Raw genomic sequence first — 22,761 nt, forward strand, 5'->3', positions numbered from 1 at the left:
TGCTCGACAGCTTATTTTAGGATAAGATTTTTTTTTTATAACCTTCCTATTAACTAATTTTTATCTAGGACGCTTTCAATGTATTTTGAATGTAATAATGGGGATATATTAATTGCACCAGTGTGATGATGTACATAAATGAAGGGAAGGCTTCAAATAAGGCAGCTGTTGGAAGTAAAGTTCTCAGGTAGACACTGATCAGACTGCTCCAGAGGAACTTCTCTTCTGATCATCATTTCTGATCACTTTTCTCATCATCCTGCTTCTTCTTCCTTAGTGTTCCTTCAAAGCACCAAGTCTTTTTCTCCTTTTCTGTCAAACCTCTTTGTCAGTTCTGTTCCCTCTTCTTGTTTAGTGTGTGTTCTGCTTCTCCCCCAGCAGGGAACTTGGAATAACTTAAAATTTTCCAGTTTTAGCCAAATAACTGCCCCAAAAGGATCCTGTTAAACCAATCTGAGCTAATAATGGAAGCACCTGCTTCATTTGATGTCAAGTTCTCCTTATAAAAGTGTTTTAAAGGTACAATTCCCCACATAACCTGTCAGTCCCAACTTAGCTCGGGTAGCCATTGTTAGTTTTACTGGTTTGCAACCCATTTGCTACATAGTGGGATGCTAGAGCACCTTCACTATCTAACCAGGAGCTATAACATATATGTAACAAGAATATAGGCTTGAAATAGAAGGTAGCCTTGAGAAGGTTTGACTGGCATTTTAGACCGCTGGAACTTCCTTGGTGTATTTGGTACAGTGTGTAAGACATCAATTTCCCAGACATTTGTGCTGACTTAATTTTGAAGTTTCTTTCAGATGAATTTTCTGTGGTATTAATATTATTCTTAAAGAACGATATCTCTTTCTAGAAGTGAGGAAATCCTCCAGGTAGCCACCTTCTCTCTGTGCAGTTTCCTCTGCAGAAATGATGATCACATGAAAAACAAAAGTTTGAGTTTATATAATGTCTGAACTATAAATGGCCATAATACTGTTTATTAAATATTATATATTTAGATCTAAATTTCTCAGATCAAATAATTCTTTGAGTCATGATAATATATTTTTATTTTGACCGAAAAAATAAATGTGTTTTCACAGAAAAAGGGAAGATAATAGGTAGTTTTTGCTAATATGTACTATTAATGTCATGTGTGATTGAATATTATACAGTGTCTTATGTATTAGGAGACTAGAATTCAGAATTAAACTGGCCAAGAAATGAGGAGGTTATATCAACTCCTTAAATTTGTCTCCCTGAAACATAATCTAAAAGGAAGAAATACTTGCACTGTCTGCTGTATTAAAGAGCAATAATTTCTGCTATGGTTAAGAAGAGTTATTTAAAAAATAAGAAGTGAATTGTATGCATGCTACCTTTTTCTTTTCTAATTAGCAGGTCCAGTTCCAGGAATATAGATTGAAACATTTTAAACAGAAGTGAAGATACTTTGGGATTGCTATGAATGTGACCTCTTTCCTCTCTTTCTTTGCCAATGCCCCATATCTTACTGTATACTGAGCTATTTCAGGAAACTACAGCAGTGAAAAACATGCATGTGGTGCACCATATTGTGAGAAAAAAAATCACTTGCCAGCTTGTAGTAGGAGGGATGCATATTCAAGAAGACAGACTGTAACCAGCTCCTGTTCTTTACAACTTTCTTCAACTTTGTCTCTTATTGTACTACCCTTTTGTGACTCTAGTTCCACAGAAAGGTCAGTTCTATCACTTTGTGTGATTGAAGTGTGCTTACCCTTCTCCTGCTGGGCTGGGAGTGCCCCAGGGTATCCAGCTCTTGCCCTGGACAATTTCAAGTCTTTTCCCCATCACTGTGCAAGCTGATAATGCTTATCTTGCAGAACGAACAGGTTTCCTTTTCCTCATGTGATGAAAAATATATGCAAATTTGCCATGTAACCTATAGGCACTTAGAAATACACTCCACAATGGGTCACAGCACCCACTCTCTGGAAAACAAGCGCTTGGGTCTGAGAAACCTCAGAAAACATCATTAATCATAGAAAAAAAATTATGTAAGGTTCTATGAGTTGTTCTGATTGGTTCTTCCCAGGCAGGAGAATGGCAAATTTTACACACAGTATAAAGAGATCCTTATGGTATCTGCCAACCCAGTACACTGCAATCTATACCATTATTTTGAGGGTTCTTGCTCAAATTAGAGTCGTCTCCTTTTTTTAATGCAAGTTTCACTATTCCTTGTATGCAATGATTTTTGCATATGGCAGTTTTTCAGATAAGTTATAACCTGCCAACACGGGAATTTATTTGTTTGGACAGTATTTTCCCTCCTGATAAATTTCTGGGTTACTTTGTTTCAACATCTGATCAAAGGAGAGCAAAATGCTGACAATACCTAGTGAACCATTGTCTGTTCTCACCATTTCACCTTCCTGATCTCAGATGTCTCTTGAGATGGTTCTTTCAGTTATTGCTTTGACATCTAATTAGAAAATAATAGACAAAGCTCATATGAGTCTGATTTTTTTTCTATAAAGCATATTTTATCTCTTCAGTAGTCTTTTTTTTCTATGTAAGACTATAATTTCCATCTTTTCACACAGTAAAATTGACATAGTAAAAAGAGAATTGGAAAACTTGGAACATTTTGAATTAAGGAGTCTGTAAATGCATGAGGATGGAAGATTATTCTGTGTTGCATATTGTGTATGTGCAGACAATTATCTCACCAAGACTTGCAGCAGAGTAAGTTAAAAATATTGCTCACCCTCAGATTGTTTTTTGATGGTCAGGCAGCTACAGATTTTTGCCTTTGCGTCAGCACTTGATACCTGGTTTACTGCTGCAATTAATGTCAAACTAGAAAATACGGACTCTGACCATTTTGAGGGCCTGTTGTCATTGCAGAATTATGATGACTGCAATTGTAGCAGGCAAAACAGATTATGAGCCTGAAAGAAGTGATTCAGATTTATCTGAGGTCTGGCCTAGCCCTAGAAATAGAATCCAAGCATTCTTCTTCCCAGTACAGCATCTGTTTTGATGGATTCTTGCATGACTTCAAAATTTGGTTCACATAGTCTGCTGAAAAATTGCACAACACAAATAGTTCTATGAAATATCCTCTGCAGAACTTTCTCATGGTTTTAAAATCTGGCTGAACTTTTGATTAGCATTCCAGGAGCTGAATGTTTGTATTTGGAAAACTTTTACATCTTTGTATATTTTTCTGCATGTCTGGAAAATGTTGATATACATTTGAGTCCACTCTAGATAATTGCATACAATTATTGCATTGTATACTGCTTTCACTATTATTTTAAAAAATTGTCAGAATACGTGTATGGAATACTGTATTTGTGAATCTTCATTTTTACTCAGTTATCAGTTTTAGGACACGTTTCTATCTGATCTCCAAAACACATAAGCTCCTTAAATGTAGACTGAAATTAGCAGGAGCTGCAGACAGTGCCTCAAAAGATCATAGTTTTAGTTTGATAGATGGATGACAGTAAAACCAGGAAGATAAGCAGATGGTCAGACAAGTCAGGGTCTTGACTGACAGCAACATGTGAACCATTTCAAGTTTTAGGTCTCATTATTAAAATATTTATTATCATTTTGAACCCTTGCCCAGAAACCTAGGGAATTTTTCATTTTCTTGTAGCTCAAAAATAACAACTTTTTCCAGATTTGCAACAGTAAGGTGAGGATTTGAAGTAGCTGAGAGGAAACAGAAAGAAACTACAATAAAATGTCAACTTAGAAAAGCAGAAAAAAGTCCAAAAAAGCCCAGTTTCCTGTTAAATGCCCTTGAAAGCCATGCTCCCTGCTAGTTATTCTTGGTTGCTTTGACTGGATTCCCCCAGTGTAGTTAATCGCTCCATCTGTTCAGCAGCTCACAGTCCTCCCTTTGCTCCTTCTCCCTCTGATCTGGTTGGCTGTAGTTCACAGCAGCCTCTATGCTTCTTCACTAGTTCAGAATAAGATAAATGACAAAAGAAGTCTTTGCTAAAAAAAATGTGACTCCTGGTTCGGTGTTTTCTCCTTACCTTTCTCTAAAATAAAACCCAAAGTAATCCTGTTCTGCTTATAATTTCTTTAATAACTTTAAAAGATCTGCATTTAGTTGTAACAACTTCTTCCTGGTGAAATCTTTTGCTGGAAAAATGTGTGCAGTTTAGTTTCCCATCCCTGACTAATTGTTGTATTTCCATCTGCTCTACAGTTTAGCTGTTATTTAAAGAAAGGTTCCAAAAAAGTTCCATTGTGTTGATGAGGCCCACTGTGCCCTGCCCCTCTATCCTGCCCTAGTCAGTGCAGAATTCTTCCAGAGCTCCCCAGGTCTGCATGGGATGTTCCCACCCCTTGGGGCTCCTCTCTACTTTCAGCAGTCGGTGTGGTTAACCCAGAGGTGGGAGGGGGCAGTGGTGTCACAGGAATGATTTGGGCTCTTGGTGTGGAGCACTTCCTCTGCTACTGGCAGTGATTCACAGTGCCTCGAGACAGGGAACCCTGCTCTGATCTGTGATGAGTCTTCTGAAGGCTCAGGCTTTTGTATCAGGTCCCCAAATATAAGTGATTTAGTGTCTGCACAATAGGGGAGGATGGGATAGTAAATAGTGACAACAAGACCATGTAGATTTTTTTAAAGTTTCAAACATTTTATTGATTTTACTTAATTTTGGTTTACTTTTCGAGTCAAAATTCCAAACATTTACAGAACTGAATAACTGAGAATTTTGATTTCTGTTTGTATCTTTACCACAGCTCTTATTCCAAAATCTTTCTGTCCTTTCAGTTGGTTAAAATTGCCTATGTCTGCCTTTCAAAGAGGAATTGTTCATAATTTATTAATTAAACAGATGAAATACATGAGAAAAAATATCAATGACAATATATCTTTGAATATTGAAAGATAAAAAATATAAATTTATCTGTACTTTTTAGCCAAGTGTATTTTATAAGGGTCCAGAATTTAGAACAGTAACTCCAAAACTCCAAAGCAACAACCTAAAATTCAATGTACACGAAGAAATAAAGTAAATAAGAGAAGAGGGGTGTTGGGCTGGGGAAAGTCTCATCCATTTTCCACATGAGAGGCGACAGGCTGGTGCTCTCTACCTGTATTTGCATTTGCAGCTGCTCAATAACCGTGTGGTAACCACTTCATGGAGGGTACTAGAAATGTTATGTAATTGCTCTGTAACAAACCAAGAAAACCCCAAACCATGTGACACCTGATGTCTCCATTCATCTCCTTGCTCATCTGGGAGGTTTCATATCACTCTGAGCAGCAAGAGATCTTGCTTCCCATGGTTGCTTGCATAGTGTCTACTGTCAAACATGTGAGTGCCCCAGTCAGGGTCAATTTTTCTCATTCTACACATTTCCCGCTTTTATATTTTTTAATCGGAAGCAGGATAAATAAAAAATTGATTATTTGCAATGAGTTATATCACAGCCTGCATTAAACCTGCATCTTCATAGGAAAGGGCATAACAGAAATTATTCAAAAAACGTGATACTGCATCTTTTTCTCCCTCCTCACCCTCCAATCTAGCAGAAGAGGCTACAGGGTTTTTTTCTATTGGTTTCCTCTGTTTATGCATCAGTTTTTATTTCTCTTTACCTGTGACGTAATTTTCAGGATTGATCCCACTTTTCAGCTGTACATCTGGTAACTGCAGGACTAAATTGTAACATTTTTAATGACCAGCTCTGTCATTTCTTCAACAATACATAGAAAAAAAGTAAGATATGGACACAAAAAGACTTTTTGTTATTTCCTTTTCTGTCACCAAGCAGCAGTGAAGTAGAACATTGCAGAAGTGAAATATTAAATCAGAGAGCATATTAAGAAACTGCCTTTTATTTCTTTATTTTGAGATAGTGTCAAAAGTCTTTTTTCAATACGACTTTTTAATCTTCTGCCACTTGGTCTCAAGTGTTCTTTTTCTGTGGATGTTCAAAAGTGAAGGGAAGGTACATCCCATGGCCTACAATGTGAGATCACAATGCCAGACTCTTTCCAGTTTCTTTCATTCCTACTCTCTAAATACCTTCTTTGTAAAATAGTTTTAGACATTTTGATCATCTGAAGATTTTCAAGTGTTGTATGAATTTTTCTTTAAATTACCAGCAGGTTCTGTCTCATCTCATGATAGGTCAAAATATTTCATTGTCTGCTGAAGTACAGATGAAACACGATAGGAAATGCTCCAGTCCTGGGTGTTTACAGCATAGGAATGGATGGAATTTGTGGCTGCACAGCTGCTCCTGTGGGGTAGTGCTGAGTATCCCCTACTAAGAGAGATACCCCTACTCACCCTGAGAGGTGACAGGGTAACATCACTTACCCACTGCTGTAACACACTGGTCCATGTCTGGGGGACCATGTTTGGGAGGACCTAGACTTTGTTTTGTGGATGGAGAATATTATAAATTGCATGATATATCTGCCAAATTGTTTCCAATTTTTTGTCTTGTCTCTAATTGATAGAGGGAGAATTGTTTTACAACTGGATTTTTAGTCTGGAAAAATAAACATCACTCCTGGAGCCTGTGGCCTGTATTTGAGTGAAAATATAAAAACTAGGTGTTTACTTAAGATACTGAAGACTTAGTGAATATCAGGGACCATTTGTCTAGTTGGTCACTAAGAAACACTGATTGTTTCTGGACAGCTTTGCTCAAAGGTTCTAACTAATGTTTATTGAAGTTTTAATTTCTCAAAATAACTATGAAACTTAGTCTTGGAGAAAGCATCATAAAAATGTCAATTCTCCTTTCTTTCTTATCCTGCTTCTTTATTTTCAGAAATACTTGCAACACAAGTACAAATTCTCTAATTTCTAAATCTAATTTTCCAATCATTTGGAAAATCTGTTTCTTGTTCCACTGTTACTGGAATACAGCTGAGTCTGTCTCTGAACTCTGTCACTCTTTTTTTTCCTTTTTCTTTTTCATTTCAAGTCATTCCCCTTTATCTCTCTCAGTTCAAGTTAACTGGAGGGAAAAAACCCTTTTCATCTTTGCAATCTGGTAACAAGAAATTTCTTTGAAAGCTGCTTTAAGGTCATCCTTTCTTAGTTTGATTGTTTGCCTGACAATTTTTTGGTTATTGATGACATTTGCTGCTGTTTCCATTTTGTACTAGTGACCCAAATCCTGAATTCATGTAACTTGATCTTTCTTTGGTTTCATGTCCTCTAAATGTTGTCATTTGATTGACTGTTCCTGTGTGTATGATGCTTCCAAATCAAAGTGAGTTACAAAACTTAGCGAAACATAAATATAACAGTGCAGGTTGAAGTGCTGTTTTATCATCTGGGGAAGTGTTTCTCCTTTGCTGTTTTTGTTCCCTGGTGGTTTTAATCTCTTTGCAGCTGATTATGAGTAATGCTACTGAGCAACTATTGTCTCTAATTGAGTAGCACCTAAATATGTTTATTCTCAACAGTCAGTGTTGCATCTGTACCAGTTTTGTAGGAGTGTTTCTCTGGGTTTGAATTTCAACTGAATTAAAGGGGTGACAGAATTCTTTTCATAACACTTATGCTATATTTTAAAATACTGATTTATTGCATTTACACTTTATCTCAGCTTTGGGCTGGTAACTGACTGCATAAAGGTGTTGTGGATGACTTTATCAAAAATATTTTCCTTTATATGGAAATATAATTGTTTGATTGCTGTAATGGTATTTTCTGCTCTCATGAGGACAATGTCCAATATCCTGGTGAGCCTTCAATAAATGCTCAGATGTGGGCAGGCTTAATCACTGCATAACAATTCACTAGAGAATATATCACCTTACTTCTGCATGAGAGTTTGTCCATCATCCTAAATTATGTATTAGGACATACATTTGCTGACAGACAGAATACTTTGGATGTATTTCAGATAGCTTAGCACACTTGGATTGTTGAAATAAGAATTTCTGATATTTTAATATATCTTAAAGACTATGGCAAAACCTTTTTTTAAAACTTCAGAACTATTGCTTTGGGTAACTAATGTCAGTTGGAGTAGCTGAAGGTGAACACACACTGCCTGTTTTGGAGAGGGAGTGGGTAATAAAAAATTGAGTTTTCTTCTTCAGATAAAGCTTTTCTTACTTCATATTTTCTTTGTTAATATATTTGTTATATGGGGTGCACAGCATTTTGTCTTCTCCACTGACTCATTGGTCAGTGAATATGGTAGTTGACTCCAAAATACCGCAAGGACAAAAGTTTTTAACTACTAACTTTAGGCTTGATGTGTATTCTTGGTGACTCGTTCAGTGTCGTTTACTAAAAACTAGACCAAACTACTTCTAATCCAGTTATCAGTTTATTTTAGCAAAATCTTACTAAGAGAGCAATTACATTTTCTTCCTGTGAATTATAGTGTTGTTAATGATTTTAGTAGCTGCTGACATTTTCTAGAGCTGTTACTTAGAACAGTAGTACCTGTTGTTTTCTCCTATATTTCCATTTCAGACATTTTAAAAATAAGCAGTATTTAACATTAAAAGTACATTTCTCTTGAATGCGGTCCATTTTTTTTCAAAAGTCCTGTGGTTTTGTTGTTGAGGGAAATGGTAGGTGCTCATCAATCCTCTCTTTTTTATTTATCTATACAAATATTCTTTGAAATCGTGGACACAGCTGTTATTACTCAGCTACAGAAGAGATTTACTTGGATAAAAAATGTCTCAGTTATTGTGAAATTCTTCAAAAATATCAGTAGAAGATTCAGGATTAAAAATTTCTTGTATTATAAATAATAAATTCATATTTATTTTTCTAGTATTTGTTTTCCTGCATGTAATGGTGTTTCCAAGGTGATGAAAATAAGGAGAGATACTGATACTGTGTAAGTTCTGAACTAATATAAGAAAAGCTTCAAAGATGAATTAGAGTAGTTTTAACTAAAACATTGTAATGGCACAAATTTTTGTGATTTGACATGACTGTTGGACTTCAAGTTATACTCTTATTTTTTTTTGCTATTTTGTGAAGGTGAGATAAATTGATACTTTCACCTATTTGATATTCCTTCAGAAAAAGTAGATTTGGGGAATATTTTAGAAATATTTAAGACTGTTTTCCTATGTGGGAACACTTCTGCTTCAGCATAGCTGATGTGCATTTCTAGATAGCATGATCTTGTCTAATTCATTTTTCTGGCTTCAGGAAGTTTAATCTATAATTCTGGTCTCTTGCAGGGTGTTTTTTACAGTATTTGTAGACTGCACTGAGGTCTTTGTTTGGGAGATTCTGGTTAATATGAATCTGTATTACAATCAGTTTAGAATAGCAGTTTAGTGTTGCCTGCCCTCACAAGGAGGACTCAGACAATAATACAGATACACTTGGAAAACAACGGCGGCTGTTTACAAGGCTGCGAGCAACCTTCCCTCCCTGCAACTGTGTGCAGGGAGCAGAGTCACTGACAGATGCCCTAGAAATAACTAAGAAGAGAGTGTGTGTTGCTATGGAAGCTGTTCTACTGCTTGATGTGCACTGTATCATCCAATTTATAAGAGCTTTGGAGCCAATCATATAGACTTGGGTTTTTTCCCCCCCTAAAATTTGCCTTTAGGGGCAAATCCTGGGAATTGGAGCACAGCCTAAGAAAGCCGAGAATTCCACAAGCCAAAAAAAGTAAATTGATGCTTGGTGTAGCTCCTCAGCTACTTTTCAGCCACCCTGCCCCTTTCCAAGGCAGTTTTTGTGCTCCTTGTGTGTGTTCTGAGTGGTAAATTGTGCTTTTTTAGCAGCTGAGTTTCCAGTTCTGGTATAGAGTTTATTAGATGTCTTGTGCTACTGCAAAACTTCTTTTGATGTCTTTGTACATATAGTATGATGGGATTCCATTCCCAAAGCTCCTGGAATATGACTAGTCAGCCTTTCCCACTGCTTAGCCCACTGCCCCTGCCCCAAGGCTAATGCAAGATGGGAAAGAAGGATTTTTCCTTTTCTAAAAATTGTGCTTTTGCATATTCTCCTCTGATTTTTAATGCAGCAAAGCTACCAGTTGCCTTTGTACTGGGGGTGGGAGAATAGAAAGAATTGATTGCTGCCTTGGAGCTAAAGGAGAAAAAACAACATCATTGGGTTGTTAAACATTTATGTTCATTTTTTTTTTAAGGGTTGTGTAATCTTGACTACTATGTTCTCCTTTTCTTCATTTTTCTTCCTTTGTACTGGTTCAGATAAATTCCCATTAGAGGGTTTACATTTTTTCACGATGCTGAGTACCTTCTGTTTTTCCAGAGCAGGGAATATTTGGAACTTCCCAGCAGAGGCTAGCACCAGTTTCTACTGAAACTTTAAAATAGCTGAAGCTGTTATGTTTTAAGTATTTGGAAGGATATTTACAGTATCTAAATAATTACTTGTGCCATATAGGAGATATTGTTGTGATGTATGTGGAGTAGACCTTATAATTAGTTCCCTGGGGAACTGAATGAAAATGTGACTCCATTCTGCACTTTCAAATAAAAAGTGGCATTGCTAATTAATCAAGTTTAAGAATACCACATATAGTCACATAAAACTCACCATTAATACTGGGACAAAGGTTGACAACTTTTGCTAAGAATACAAATGAAGGGGAGAACAGCAATGATTAATCATTCTTCTGCTTGAAAGTGATTTTTAAACCCATTCTCCTTATTATATATAACTGCAAGCTTGATAATGGCTTAAAACTTCTTACTACATGCTGTTAAGTAGTTTGGCAGATCACAGATGTTACTTTAAATGAGCACTTAATAATACTGAGTGACTTTTTAAAGCAGTTAGCAAAGTATGCATACTTCCAGTGAAAAGCAACTTTGTGTGAGACTGTGGCATGTAGAAAATGAAAGATATGTTTTCTTCAGAGCGAAAATCCAAAGGCAGAGACCAGCAAGGTGTTTTCTCTTTATCATTACTCCTGGAAAACTCAGCTGTAAGGTGAAAACACCTGTATCTCTCTTCTCAAAAATGAGTGAAATATCATCTCAAAATTCTCTTGCTCACGCTTCAACTATATGGATGAATTATGTGGTTTGCAGTAACTGAAATTTCACTTCACCGAGCCACAGCAGAATTAGTACCCTGTAGCAGTAATAGCCTTGCACATCGGATGCAAAGGTTGTAACTCAATAATAAGCATCCACTTGAGCCCAGTAATGGTGTTTTGTTTTCTAACTGAAGCACACTGGTGGCAAAACAAACATGCTGTAAGTGCTAACCATATTCCTCACACCTTTAACATGCCAGACTAATGTTTCAGGATGCCAAACTGATGTCCTGTATCTGCAAAAGGTTTTTCTGCATCCCTAGCAAACCCATATGAACTGAAAGACAGAAATGATCTAAATTTTATACATCTACAACCATTAGCAGCAAGAGAAAGATGGGAGGTCTATATACAATATACAAATACATATACAAACTATATATGTAGGGAGGTGTCTCGTGTGTTTATACACAATGCATACATTTTCTCCATTATGAACCTGTCTCCCAAATACACCATGTCAAATCAGAAAGAACTGTCAAAAACAATCCAATGACATTTAAACTGTGCATCTTAAATGTTTCTCATGATCTTTAGAGCCTCATTACATGTGGTTCATAACTCCCTGCATCTTACCAGTCATTTTAATGTTCTTAGTGCTATAAAAGCATTTCAAAATTTGTAATCTTCCAGAAGCTCAAGGTGGTTAAGAATTAGCTAAGTAGGTGCAGTAGTAGCCAATGACTTGGTGCTGCCAATTCAAATTGGACTCCACAACATAATTGGTAGTGTCAGGCTTTAATTGCAACCCCTTCCTCAGTCAGGCTTTGCTGCCTGCACTCAAAGGCAGCGTTGCTGAGGGACAGCTGTGAAACCTTAGCTCAGGTGCTGTGGGAAAATCAGCGTGAAGCTGGACACCCCTGTATTCTGCTTGGACATGCTTCTGCATCTGTGTGGGCATACACTTTTTAATAAATGCACAAGGGTAGAGTATGAAGAGCTGTTTTTGAGAAGCTGAGCCAAGCTTGGTTAAGCAGACTCACTGGCTTAAGCTTAATTTGGTGTAGGGAGCAGATGCTGTACAGCAAAAGGGCACGGAACAGAAAGGAGACTCAGCAGGTAGGTAAACAAGGCTGAGGAGAGACAGTGTGAGACATTACATTTGAACAAAGACTTGAACACACATGTCCTGGCTGGGAAGGGTGAACGGCCTTTGAGGTAGAAGGGGTTTACAGATTCTGACATGCTGTCCTGAAGCAAGACTAATGCATGTTTCTTTTGATGGCTCTGTGCCTGCCTCATCTGAGTCTTTTTCCACTTCATAAAGAACATTAACATCCTATGTAGTGTGGTGTGGGTCCAGTTATTTACTCAGGAGAACAGGCACTGTCTGACTCTGTAAAATCATTTTCATATGAAGCAGTTCTCAGGTAGTGATTGCTGTTCTGTTGTCCCTCTTTAATGTCTTTTCTTTGAAATGTGTGTTTACAGCAATGGAAGGGGGAGAGGAGAAAAAAGTTAGAAAGAAAAAGGCCAAGCCTTTATCTAGTTGAACAACAATAAAGCTTTTAGAAAGGAATTTCACTGAAGGAGAAGGGGCTGTACAAAGCCTTTGCTGAACCATTTGAAGGGCTGTGATCTCTGTGTTCCAATAGATGGGTCACAAGGCTGAAATAGGTGATCTTGGCATTAACCTGCTCTTTAAAAGGAGTGTCTTTATTAAAACTGAACTCCTGCATTTCAGATCTTTTGTTTGCTTGTATGAATTGCTGAACTACTGACTCAAGTAGCTGATTTTCAAAATGAAATTATTTTATTTTTACTTTTCTTGGCACACAGAAGTGATAAAGCTGCAGAAGAGCTGACTGGAGTTTTTTTGACTACTGGTACCAGATTCCTCCTCCTGAGGTGTAATGCAGGAGGGTGAACTGGTGTTTTATTGCACCTATGAACTGCATGGAAAGCACTAAACCTCTCCATGAGGAACAATATTGAGAAAACTGTCATTTCATGTGTGTTCCTTAAAGATAATAAATTTGCAGCTGTGCCTTGTTGAGGCTCAGACCTTTGCTGGAGTTGATGGGGGTATGAGAGAAAAGCCAGAGTGGCTGTTTAATCCAAGGCGAGTTGGCAGACCTGGCAATATGTGTTTGTAAAAAAAGACAACATACAGCAAAATTTGAGGTCCCCAGTATAGAGTGTGTTTGAATCTAAGATGTTTTGAATTTAATTTCAGATAAAATGTTCATGTGAAGCTTGTATGGGATATGATTCAGTATTACTGTCAAATACTTGAAGAATAGCCAAATTATTTAAAAGGTGAGCTGCTCTCCTGACTACCTCTGAAAGTCCAGTGTGCAATAAATCCTGTGAAATACAAAGAATACAAGTTTCAGATAACTTGATATGTTAAAGGATGGTGTCTGTCATTGTCTAATATTTGTCAGATGTTCTTCACCTTTATATAAAATTCAATTTGCCTTAGCTCCTACCTGAAAAGGAGGTGTGATGAGTAGCAGGCTTTTCCCAGAATGGATGTTTTAGTGCTTGTTCTATATTTGAAGTTCTCGGCTTCCAGCCTCTTGGCTGTGCACTGAGCTTTGCCAATGTGGTTGTGGTTGTGAGCCAGGCCCCTGCTTCAGGCAGTCCCAGATTCCCTGGAATATTATAGTTAAATAAGTGCCTCATGATACTTCCCAATCTAATTCAGGAACCTTCCCTTGACTTCATACTTTTTTGTTCTCATTGCCACATAACAGTTCTTATAAAAAATTCTGTTTAAGGGGGCTTTCTTTCTAGCCATGATTGCTGCCATTGAAAAATAAATGCATATCGTAAGAGGGTTTTTTAAAAAAATCAATATGTGTTGTGTTATTCATAGACTATTTTTGTCTTTTGTGTGACAAGCAGGTATAATTAGGGCTGGTTTGTGTCACTTTATTAGTCAGGGAAAAACCATTACATGTGCTGTATAAAATTTAAAATCTCCATAAAAATAAAAATTGTGATTTTTGTTTTTTTCTTCATTGAAATGAAGCTACATGAATGAAGTATTTTTCTCCATATTTTTTAAAGCATGGAGCATATGCATGGTGCTGGTAAGATTAGCAGTGGAAGGTTATGTATCCCAAATTAGCAATTTTCTTCCTTCCATTAAGACAAGCTGAATTTCTTTTTCAAAGTCTCTCAAGATAAATGCAGTCTCTCATGCTAGGTTTCAACCCCTGAAAAACTTTTTATTTAGTAATAAATCCAGATAAGAGGTTTAGGAAAGTGCTGACACAACCTTAACCATCCTGGCACAATTAGTTTAGCTGTAGGTTTGTTGTAATCCCAAAACAATAACAGAAAATTGTCCTGTCAAACAAATCCCATCTGCCCTTTGTATAACGCAGTCCCTGGATTAGAATGATTATGTACTCTTTAATCAAGATTTCTAACATCAAAACTGTATCTAGCTTCTCTTAAAGGAGATACCACATCCATGCGTTTACTACTTTTAGTGATAAGCAGAATTCTTGTGGCAGTTTTTCTGTTTTTTTTTTTTTTTTAACTTCTTTCAGGGTTGAGAAAACAGTTCTGTATTTAAGATAAGTGTTGACCAGACACTAATTCCTTTTATAACCTTGACACAATAACATCATGTAAAAAGTGGGCACCAATAACTCTTTTGTCTCTGACTAACACTAAGAACAGAGAGAAAAATTCCATTTAATTTTGGTGTAATTGTTTAAGCTATTCATCACCACCATGACCAAAGACCAAAAGAAGTGCTAAAGTCCTTTTGCTGGAAAGGAGGAAGGGAGAGATGACTGAAAATCTACTGAATCACTTCATCAGTCTCTGATACTATCATTTAATATATCTTGATACCCTGGGACTCATATTTCTATAAAACTTGTAGAAGAAACATATTTGTGATGGAGCAACCCACTGAGATTTGAACTGAACTGAAAGGGTTTTGTAGAGGTAGCATAAAAAACTGATAAAAAGGGCAGAAAACAGAAACCCTGTTCTGTGTAAAGAAATGGAATCCTTAAATCTACCTGAGATTTCTTGGCTTACCATTCCCAAAGATATAAAACCTAGGAAAAGTTTCTTTTTCAGCAAGAGAAGAGATAAACAAATTGATCCTTTGTGTACTTAGTTGAATTTCTTATAAAGAGTTCAGGTGTTAGTCAAATGTCTGAACTGTAGGCAGGTGAGCAGGTGAGGAGTTTGTGTTTCCATGGCCATTCTGAGTGCTGCCCTGAGTTCTGCAGGGTGCCTGTGGCAGGCCTGCCTTGGCAACCATGGGTCTGTTTCTGGTCACTTAGGCCTGTTTCTGTCCCTGCAAGATCGAAACTTAAATTCCAGCCTTGATTTTAGTAGGAAAACAGTGACTGTTCATACGTAATGTTCATGTCTAGGAATATCTGTCCAGAATATCTGGCATAAAAAGATTTTCTTTCCAAATTTCTGGACTTTTGTGCCTCTGTCACCTAGAGGAACATAGGGTCAAAACCACTTTGAATGTATAAGCCCCATCTTTTGTTTGCTTTGATATTGGCTTCTTTAGTACCTGAAATGTAAAAGAGCTTAGCCAAACCAGTATGTATAAATATGAATTTTCACACCGATGAAATCAAAGGAATCATGTTTTTCTAAATGTATTGAATTGAACAATTTTTTTCTTGGATTTAGATGCTTTTTTTACAATCCAAGGTGTAATCTAGCAATAGCTAATTCAAAAATAGATAAGGATATCCTTTAGGAAGGAATAGAATGAAACCTGGTTCTGACCATGGTGTGTTCACATTTCTCTCGTCTGGAAAAAATTCTTTACACAGAAATATAAAGTGCAGAGTTCCCCTTATATCTTTTAAAAATACATGTGCTATGCTCTAAGAACATACACTCTATCCAGACTTGGCATAAAGGACTGATTGCCTTGTCACTGGGCCGTAGTTCCTGTTCACAGGCAAAAGTTGCACTGGATACAGTTCTTCGCGGGATGTGCCCTACTTTTCCACATTAACATGTTTCATTCTTGCTTTGTCCCATTTTTAATTTCACTTTAGCTTGGAAAATAACGTAGCAAGGATGTAATCTTTGAACAATTTCATTATCACAAAGGAACCAAGAGTCCCTTTGGTTCCTTTAGTGCATGATTATGGTCTTAATGTTCTGAGACTGAGCTCTGCAGACATCCTGTGAGAGAACAGCTCAATGGTTATGGCACTGCCAGCCTGGCTGCAGTGCTACAGCTGTTGTGCAAACCCTATTTTCTGTGTTCAGCAAATGGGGACCAGTACTTGGCAAAATGTGTGCAGAGCACTGGTTAAATTTCCCCCAATGAGCTTTAGTTCGTGTGTTTGGCAGGAAAAAAGGAACAATTTCCAACACTGAATGTACCTTTTAAGGATGAACTGTTTATGCTGAGGTGAGAACCCAGGCTCAAATAGTGACTGTTTCTTGATGCTGCTGCTTTTCTTTTGTGAGGTTCCCTTGTTTGTGTCATCTATGATCTGTCCCATTCTTGCAAAGCATAGAAATGGAAAAGCTGAGTTCTAAACTCGAGAATTTTGACAAAAACTAGAAATATGAGTTGCTGAAGGGGAATATGCTGGAGTATATGTCTCTTACAAGCACCTTAAGAATGATACTGCCTCTCTTTCCCAGCACATCATTCTGTTTTATTTACCTTGGTTTCAAATTGTTGACAGTTCTGTGTCCTCTTTATATGTATATAAATGATTATTCAAGTGAAATGAGGCTGGGAATCAACTTGCTGTATTTTCTCCCCAGAATCAGGGAGTTCCTCCATGAATTTTACAAAGTTACATACAGGTTACTGATGACATAGTGCCTTAATAAGGGCCCAGTTTTATCAGTCATCATGAATAAATATAAGTCCTCAGAGCTAAGTTAAAGAAAAGATGAATTTAGGTAAAAAATTATTTGCTGACACTATTATGTGCTTTCTTCAGCCTTTAAATTAAGGGGAAGATGAATTAACAACTGTCCCCAAGAGTTTTTTCAGTGGGATGCTCAGAGGCAGTTGAAGGTGGTAAAACCAGCAGCAGCACTTGTTGAAAACAGCATCTTTAATTTTGTTTTTGCAATTAAAGAAGCTTTACTCTATGACTGGAAAAATATCAATGGATTATCCAGAGCAACCTGTAGGGATCAATCCTGGTACAAATAGCAGGCTGGAGAAGGTTTGTGCAGTGGGCATAGGGGCTGTAGTAACTGCAGAGGAGGCAATAACTGTGAGAACTGTACTGTGTGCATCATGTTCTTAGTTCTGGGCCAGTGCAGCAATCACAGAAAGTACCATTACCTCCTGTGCAAAGAGCTTGTTCTTCCTGCAGTGCATCACACCTACCAGCTCTGCTGTAGGACAGTTTTCTGAACTACTCAGTGACCTTTTTTAGGCTTATATCTTTATAATATATCTTTACTGTGTGTTTGACCTTATATCAGTATAGGAAATCACTCTTGTCTTGCTTCACTTTTGTTTCACTGCAGGTTTCATTCATTTGGGCAATTTCAATAGAAGGCTTTTCTTGCATGTAAATATTTTAATTGCTTAATGTACATCTCATTAAAGTAAATATCAATATTGAAAATACATACAATTTTATTATGGCTGGAGAATATGCAACCATGAAAAACAAACTGTGTTTTCCTGGGGGTTGAAGGAATAGGGGTACAGGACATGCATACAAATGTTTTTCCAAGTTTTCTGGTAGCTGGTAGGGTAGGAGGATTTTTAAGTGCTGTAGTGTTCTTTGACTCATCATTTATTTCAAGCTTCTCTGTATCTCTTGTTTCCTTTCAGACATTTCATTAGTATTCATCTATATTCAGTAGGATCTGGGCTGTAATAACTGGTGGCCTGCTTGCTGTCTGAGTAATCCCACCTCTCTCATTAGCAAGGAATAAATGAACCCTCAAGACTGGTCATATATCCCAAAGTAGCTTTCATAAAAAAGAAACCCAGAATATGTTTTGAATTTAATCAATTCCTTTCAAGCAGTAGTTTTGTTTTGCTTTGTTTTTTCTTGTAGATGGCATCAAATCATCTGTCTGAGTGAATGTGCCAGTTTAGGATTCGAATAATGTTTTGTCTTAATCTTATATAATCAAAGTGTTAAAAAGGGTTATGTATATGTGTGTGAGTATATATGTATATATGCAAATTTCCAAATGCTTAACTTTCAAAAACACTCTCTGAAGACTCAGAAATGCAGGGCTGTTTTTTGAACTATTACTTTGTTGTCATTTTGGGCTCGATTCTCCAGTGATAATCAGATCATTTAGTTGACACCAGTGGGTCTGTGCTAGTTTAAAACTGCTGAAGATTGTCTGGTAGTTCTCTCATTTTTTTAATAGTGATGCAAATAAAACCCAAGCTCACTTCTAACATATTTGTATCTAAAATTCCCATATTTGTTTTCTGATGGTGGGGCTATGGAAGTCTTTAAGAAACAAACTGAGCAGACAAAAAACTGCTGACTAATTTATGCATTCTCATCTAAGTTTTTCTTGACCAATGGTTCTAGGTTCTTAAAGAAAAATTCCCTTGCTAACTTTTACTTTTGTGGGGATGAGGGTGGGGGGGGGGAAGGATATACTGTCTAGGCAGAGAAGGAATTTCCAGATGGATAAGGTCTTATATTTCTTTGTAAAAATGGATGCAATTGCATGGTCTGAGAAAAAATATGGGACACTTCAGGTTTATTCAGAAAAAAAATTATCTGTGAACTTTTCTGTGTCTGCCACAGAAATGCCAGGCTTGTAAACCAGCAGAGCCAGCAGAATTTTGTACTTGTTTGCACTCATCCCTCATTTTTCACACAGAAGGGTAATTTCCCAAGTGGACAGTGTCCTTTAAGATGAGTAGTATAAGAGTGTGAAAGCATCCATCTAGGAACTTCAGCTAGGAAATCATTCTGCTTCACTTTTTCCTTATATGAAGCTGTTTATGTTCTGATAACCTGTAGGATAACCTGCCCAACCCTGCTAGCTCATTTGGAAGTGTTATGAAGGAGTGTGTGTATGTGTGTAATCTGTGAAATTATGTAGATGAAAATGTACCTTTAGTTGGCTGACCTTGAACTTATTCTCTAAAAGTGCCACTACTTCATCCAATGGGGGATGTTAGGTGAGCTTTTTTTCAGAATATGTCTTTACTGTAATGATTAACTTTATATTCAGACATGCTGCCTTCCTGTTGGGCTGTGGAAAAAAACCTGTTTACAGAGAAAAGCTGTTAAGTAATTATGTGGGAACAAATGTGACACGTTTGCATCCCAACCTTAAATATTGTTTATTTAGAACTGGCCAGAAACAAGGGGACATTTTGGAAAAAACAAGCTCAAATTACTGTAAATTTCTTTAAAACAATAGTACTGAAATCCTTAGCAGCACTGCAGACCACATATTCAATCAGGATGAAATCACACTATTTGCAAGTATTTGTGGCTGTTCAAGCCTTTGATAGTGGTGGGAAGAAGGGGGCAGTTGTTTTCAAACACTTTAACTTGTTGCCCCTGCAACAAGGGAGAGATCTCTAAAGATATTATTTATCTTTGAAAGAGATTTCTCAAGATATTATCAACATTAAATAATACTGTTAACTGCATTATTTTGTGGAATTTTGTTTGTAACTTTCAAAGTCTTTTTATTTAATGTTTTTTATGTTGCTAATGAATTTGAAAATAATACAGTGAAAAGAGCCATGTAATCTTGGTTTACTTTCCTGTAAGCTTAAAAAAATATTAAGCAGGAATTCACAAAAGCAGGAATAGCTCAATTATGCCAGAAATTGCTTATTTTTATGGAATTGCTGCTTTAAAATTTTCAGCAAGCCGCGTCTCAGAGCACTGTAAGTGTATGGGAAAGTCTTGGTCGCATACTTGAAGAAGTGTATGGGAAGCTAAAAGAAATCACTATAGAGAGTGTATGTTTTTCCTACAATAATGTAACTCTAAAGACCAACCCTTCAACAGGTCCTTGTCTACCTAGACTGCTTTCAAATTAAAGAAATGGAAAATTTCTTTGTTCTGGTTTTGCTTCTAGAGCAAGACTGCAATTTGTTGTCTGGCTGTACCTCATTAAAACTGTTGCTCTGTTTTCCCCTGGAGAAAGATTGATGTCTGCAGTGTGTGAAATGATCCCTGGTTATTATATAGCAATTTAACAAAGGTTTCTTACTGTTACCTCTAGTTTACCCTTAGAGAAACTAACACACAATGCTTTATTTGCTCAATTGTGATATTTACTGTGTGCTTTTCTTTTTTTCGTTTCTTTAAAATTTTCCCTGCTTCCTGCATATAAAAGATACTGAATTTACTAACTGAAAAAACCTTCTCTGGAAACAGATGGAGGAGCTCAACTCTTATTTCAACCTTTATGTGCCAAATACAGAGTTTTCAAATTCATGGCAAGATGTGAGGAAGATTTATTTAATGTAATATTATTGCCATTTTCTTTAATATTGCAAATCTGTCACTCCTAAACTCTTTGGTAGTGTCCACCTGAAGTTTTATAGAAAATTATGTGGAGATTACTTTTGCTGTGGCCATATTTTAAAGAACCTGTTCCTACCGCCCCATATTCAAGTATCCTATAAGAGAAAATACAGATTATGACATTTCTATAGTTAGAGAGATAATGATTAAAATAAGGGCCAAAGTAAAATACTTGAGATTAATTAGAAAGTAAAACCAGTGACTCTGCTATGCCTGTATGTTCTCCTTCCATTGCATATATAGTAGGTGGCAAATTTAAATCATTTTTCATTCTCGAAGAAAAGTTCCATAATATAATTATCCTGCCCAAATTTCTGAGTGCTTTTAGCAACAGCTATGCCCCATGAACTGAAATTACAGGATGAATAAAAGAAACTGTAATTTCAAATCACTTACTTTAAAAGAGATGAATATTTTTTAAGTGTAGACTTTAAACTCTTTAATATTTTAAGAGTTTATTCACATTTATCTTGACTTCTGGCTTCCTTGCCTCAGAAATGGAGCAAGATATGCAGAAGCGAACAATCTAAAATTGCACAATCACATTTTAAAAAATAATTCTATAACTACTGTGTGTGTTTTTTGTACTTTTTCCAAAGGACAATAGAATGTTATGGCTGTAGGGAAAAAACCCACAAGTGATTTTCCTTCATTAATTCAGGTGAAGGTCACCCAGAGTTCTCTCTTGAAATTTGAATAAACAACTGACAGAATAACTCAGATTAGAAAGAACCTCTGGGTTTAAGTAATGTTGGTCTTGGAGGAAAAAAAGGTGTCTCAGAACTGATTTGAGAGGCTGCTGCTTTCAGTTGTTTCCTACTAATGCTATTTAACAAGACCTTACCTCAGGTCTATGGATTTTAACATACAGCTCTTTAAAACAAAGCTCAGGTGTTAATTGCACAAAGGAATGCAAAGAAACAGGTGGGCAGGCAGGTGTTTCCCTACTATAAATTTTTCCAGGGATGGGTGATTCACTTGTACTTTTCTCCATGCCAGCAATGCATGCCATCTATAATTCCAGGCTGACAGAAAGCCACCTGCCTTGGAGCTGCAGTGCTTTGTGTAATGTATTGTACAAATACATCCACTTCTTGTAGCAAAATTTCAATCCTCTTGTTTTAAGGTTTATTATTTAAAACCAAAGATGCACAGGGTTTAGAACATATGTAAGTTTATAAACGAATCCTTTATCAGTGCCACATGGACAATGACCTAAATTCAGATTGGACTGTGACCATGGCCCTGTGCTGTATAGTTGATCTCAGGAATTCATTAGATTTAATAGGAAAAGCTTAAGAAAACATGGTGATATATATAGTACAATTACTGTTTATAAAGAATTGATATAGTACTTGAAAGCATTTTCTATATTAAAAAAAAATATTAAAAGTTACAGCTTGAATGGGAATATTATCGAAGGTGATTTGCAAATATTCACAGCTTAGGAGCCACCTTTTTTTTGCCAGAACTGAAAACATTTAGGATTCCAGGTTTGACCACAACTTTTCCATTTAATTTGAAGTGCTGTGGCTGTTAACAGCTGCACTGGGGAGCACTTGCCCCTCAGCAGATCTGCCACTGACTGGGGGAAGTGAAGGAAACATGCTTAGAACCACAAAAGCAACCTCTTAAAGGTCATGTGGATGCATTTCCTTCTTCCAACTCCCTGAAGTCCCAAACATCATGAATTTGTGCTTTTAAATGAGAAAATAAAAAGGTGTTTTTAACAGTTTTTTTTACCCAGGAAACAGCTACACCAATGCAAGCCGTGAGCAGCCAGTTTCTCCATGAGAACATTGTAGGAAACAGTGTCAAAGGTGCTACTCAAGAATGGGTAGATGACATCCAGAGTGTTTTGCAGCTCCTGCTCTCCGTTCCCTTGCTATGTACATTGGTGTAGATGCACTTCCATTGGGATCCTGCTGCCTCTTTTGTCTTTTCTGCCACACGGGCCTCCAGCCCTGGCTCCAGTGAAATGGCAGACTGAGGGCCCTCACTAGCACATCATCCTTCAAACACTGGAGTGTTGCCCCCATGCTGATCTTTGGTGAACCTGGTTTTATCCCTTCCCTCTTCAAATCTAGTTTAAAGCTCTCTGATTCCTGCTAAGTCCTGTGCAAAGATCCTTTTCCTCCCTGGAGGTGTACCCAGTCTGTTTTCCTGTAAAAAGGCCCATGTTCACAACCCCCAAAATTCTGCTGGTGACACCAGGATCAGAGCACGTATTGATCTGCTGGTTCTTCCTGTTTCTTCCCTCATCATTCCT

The sequence above is a fragment of the Cyanistes caeruleus genome, chromosome 17 (assembly GCF_971803275.1).
Source record: "Cyanistes caeruleus chromosome 17, bCyaCae1.hap1.1, whole genome shotgun sequence".
Lineage (NCBI taxonomy): Eukaryota > Metazoa > Chordata > Aves > Passeriformes > Paridae > Cyanistes > Cyanistes caeruleus.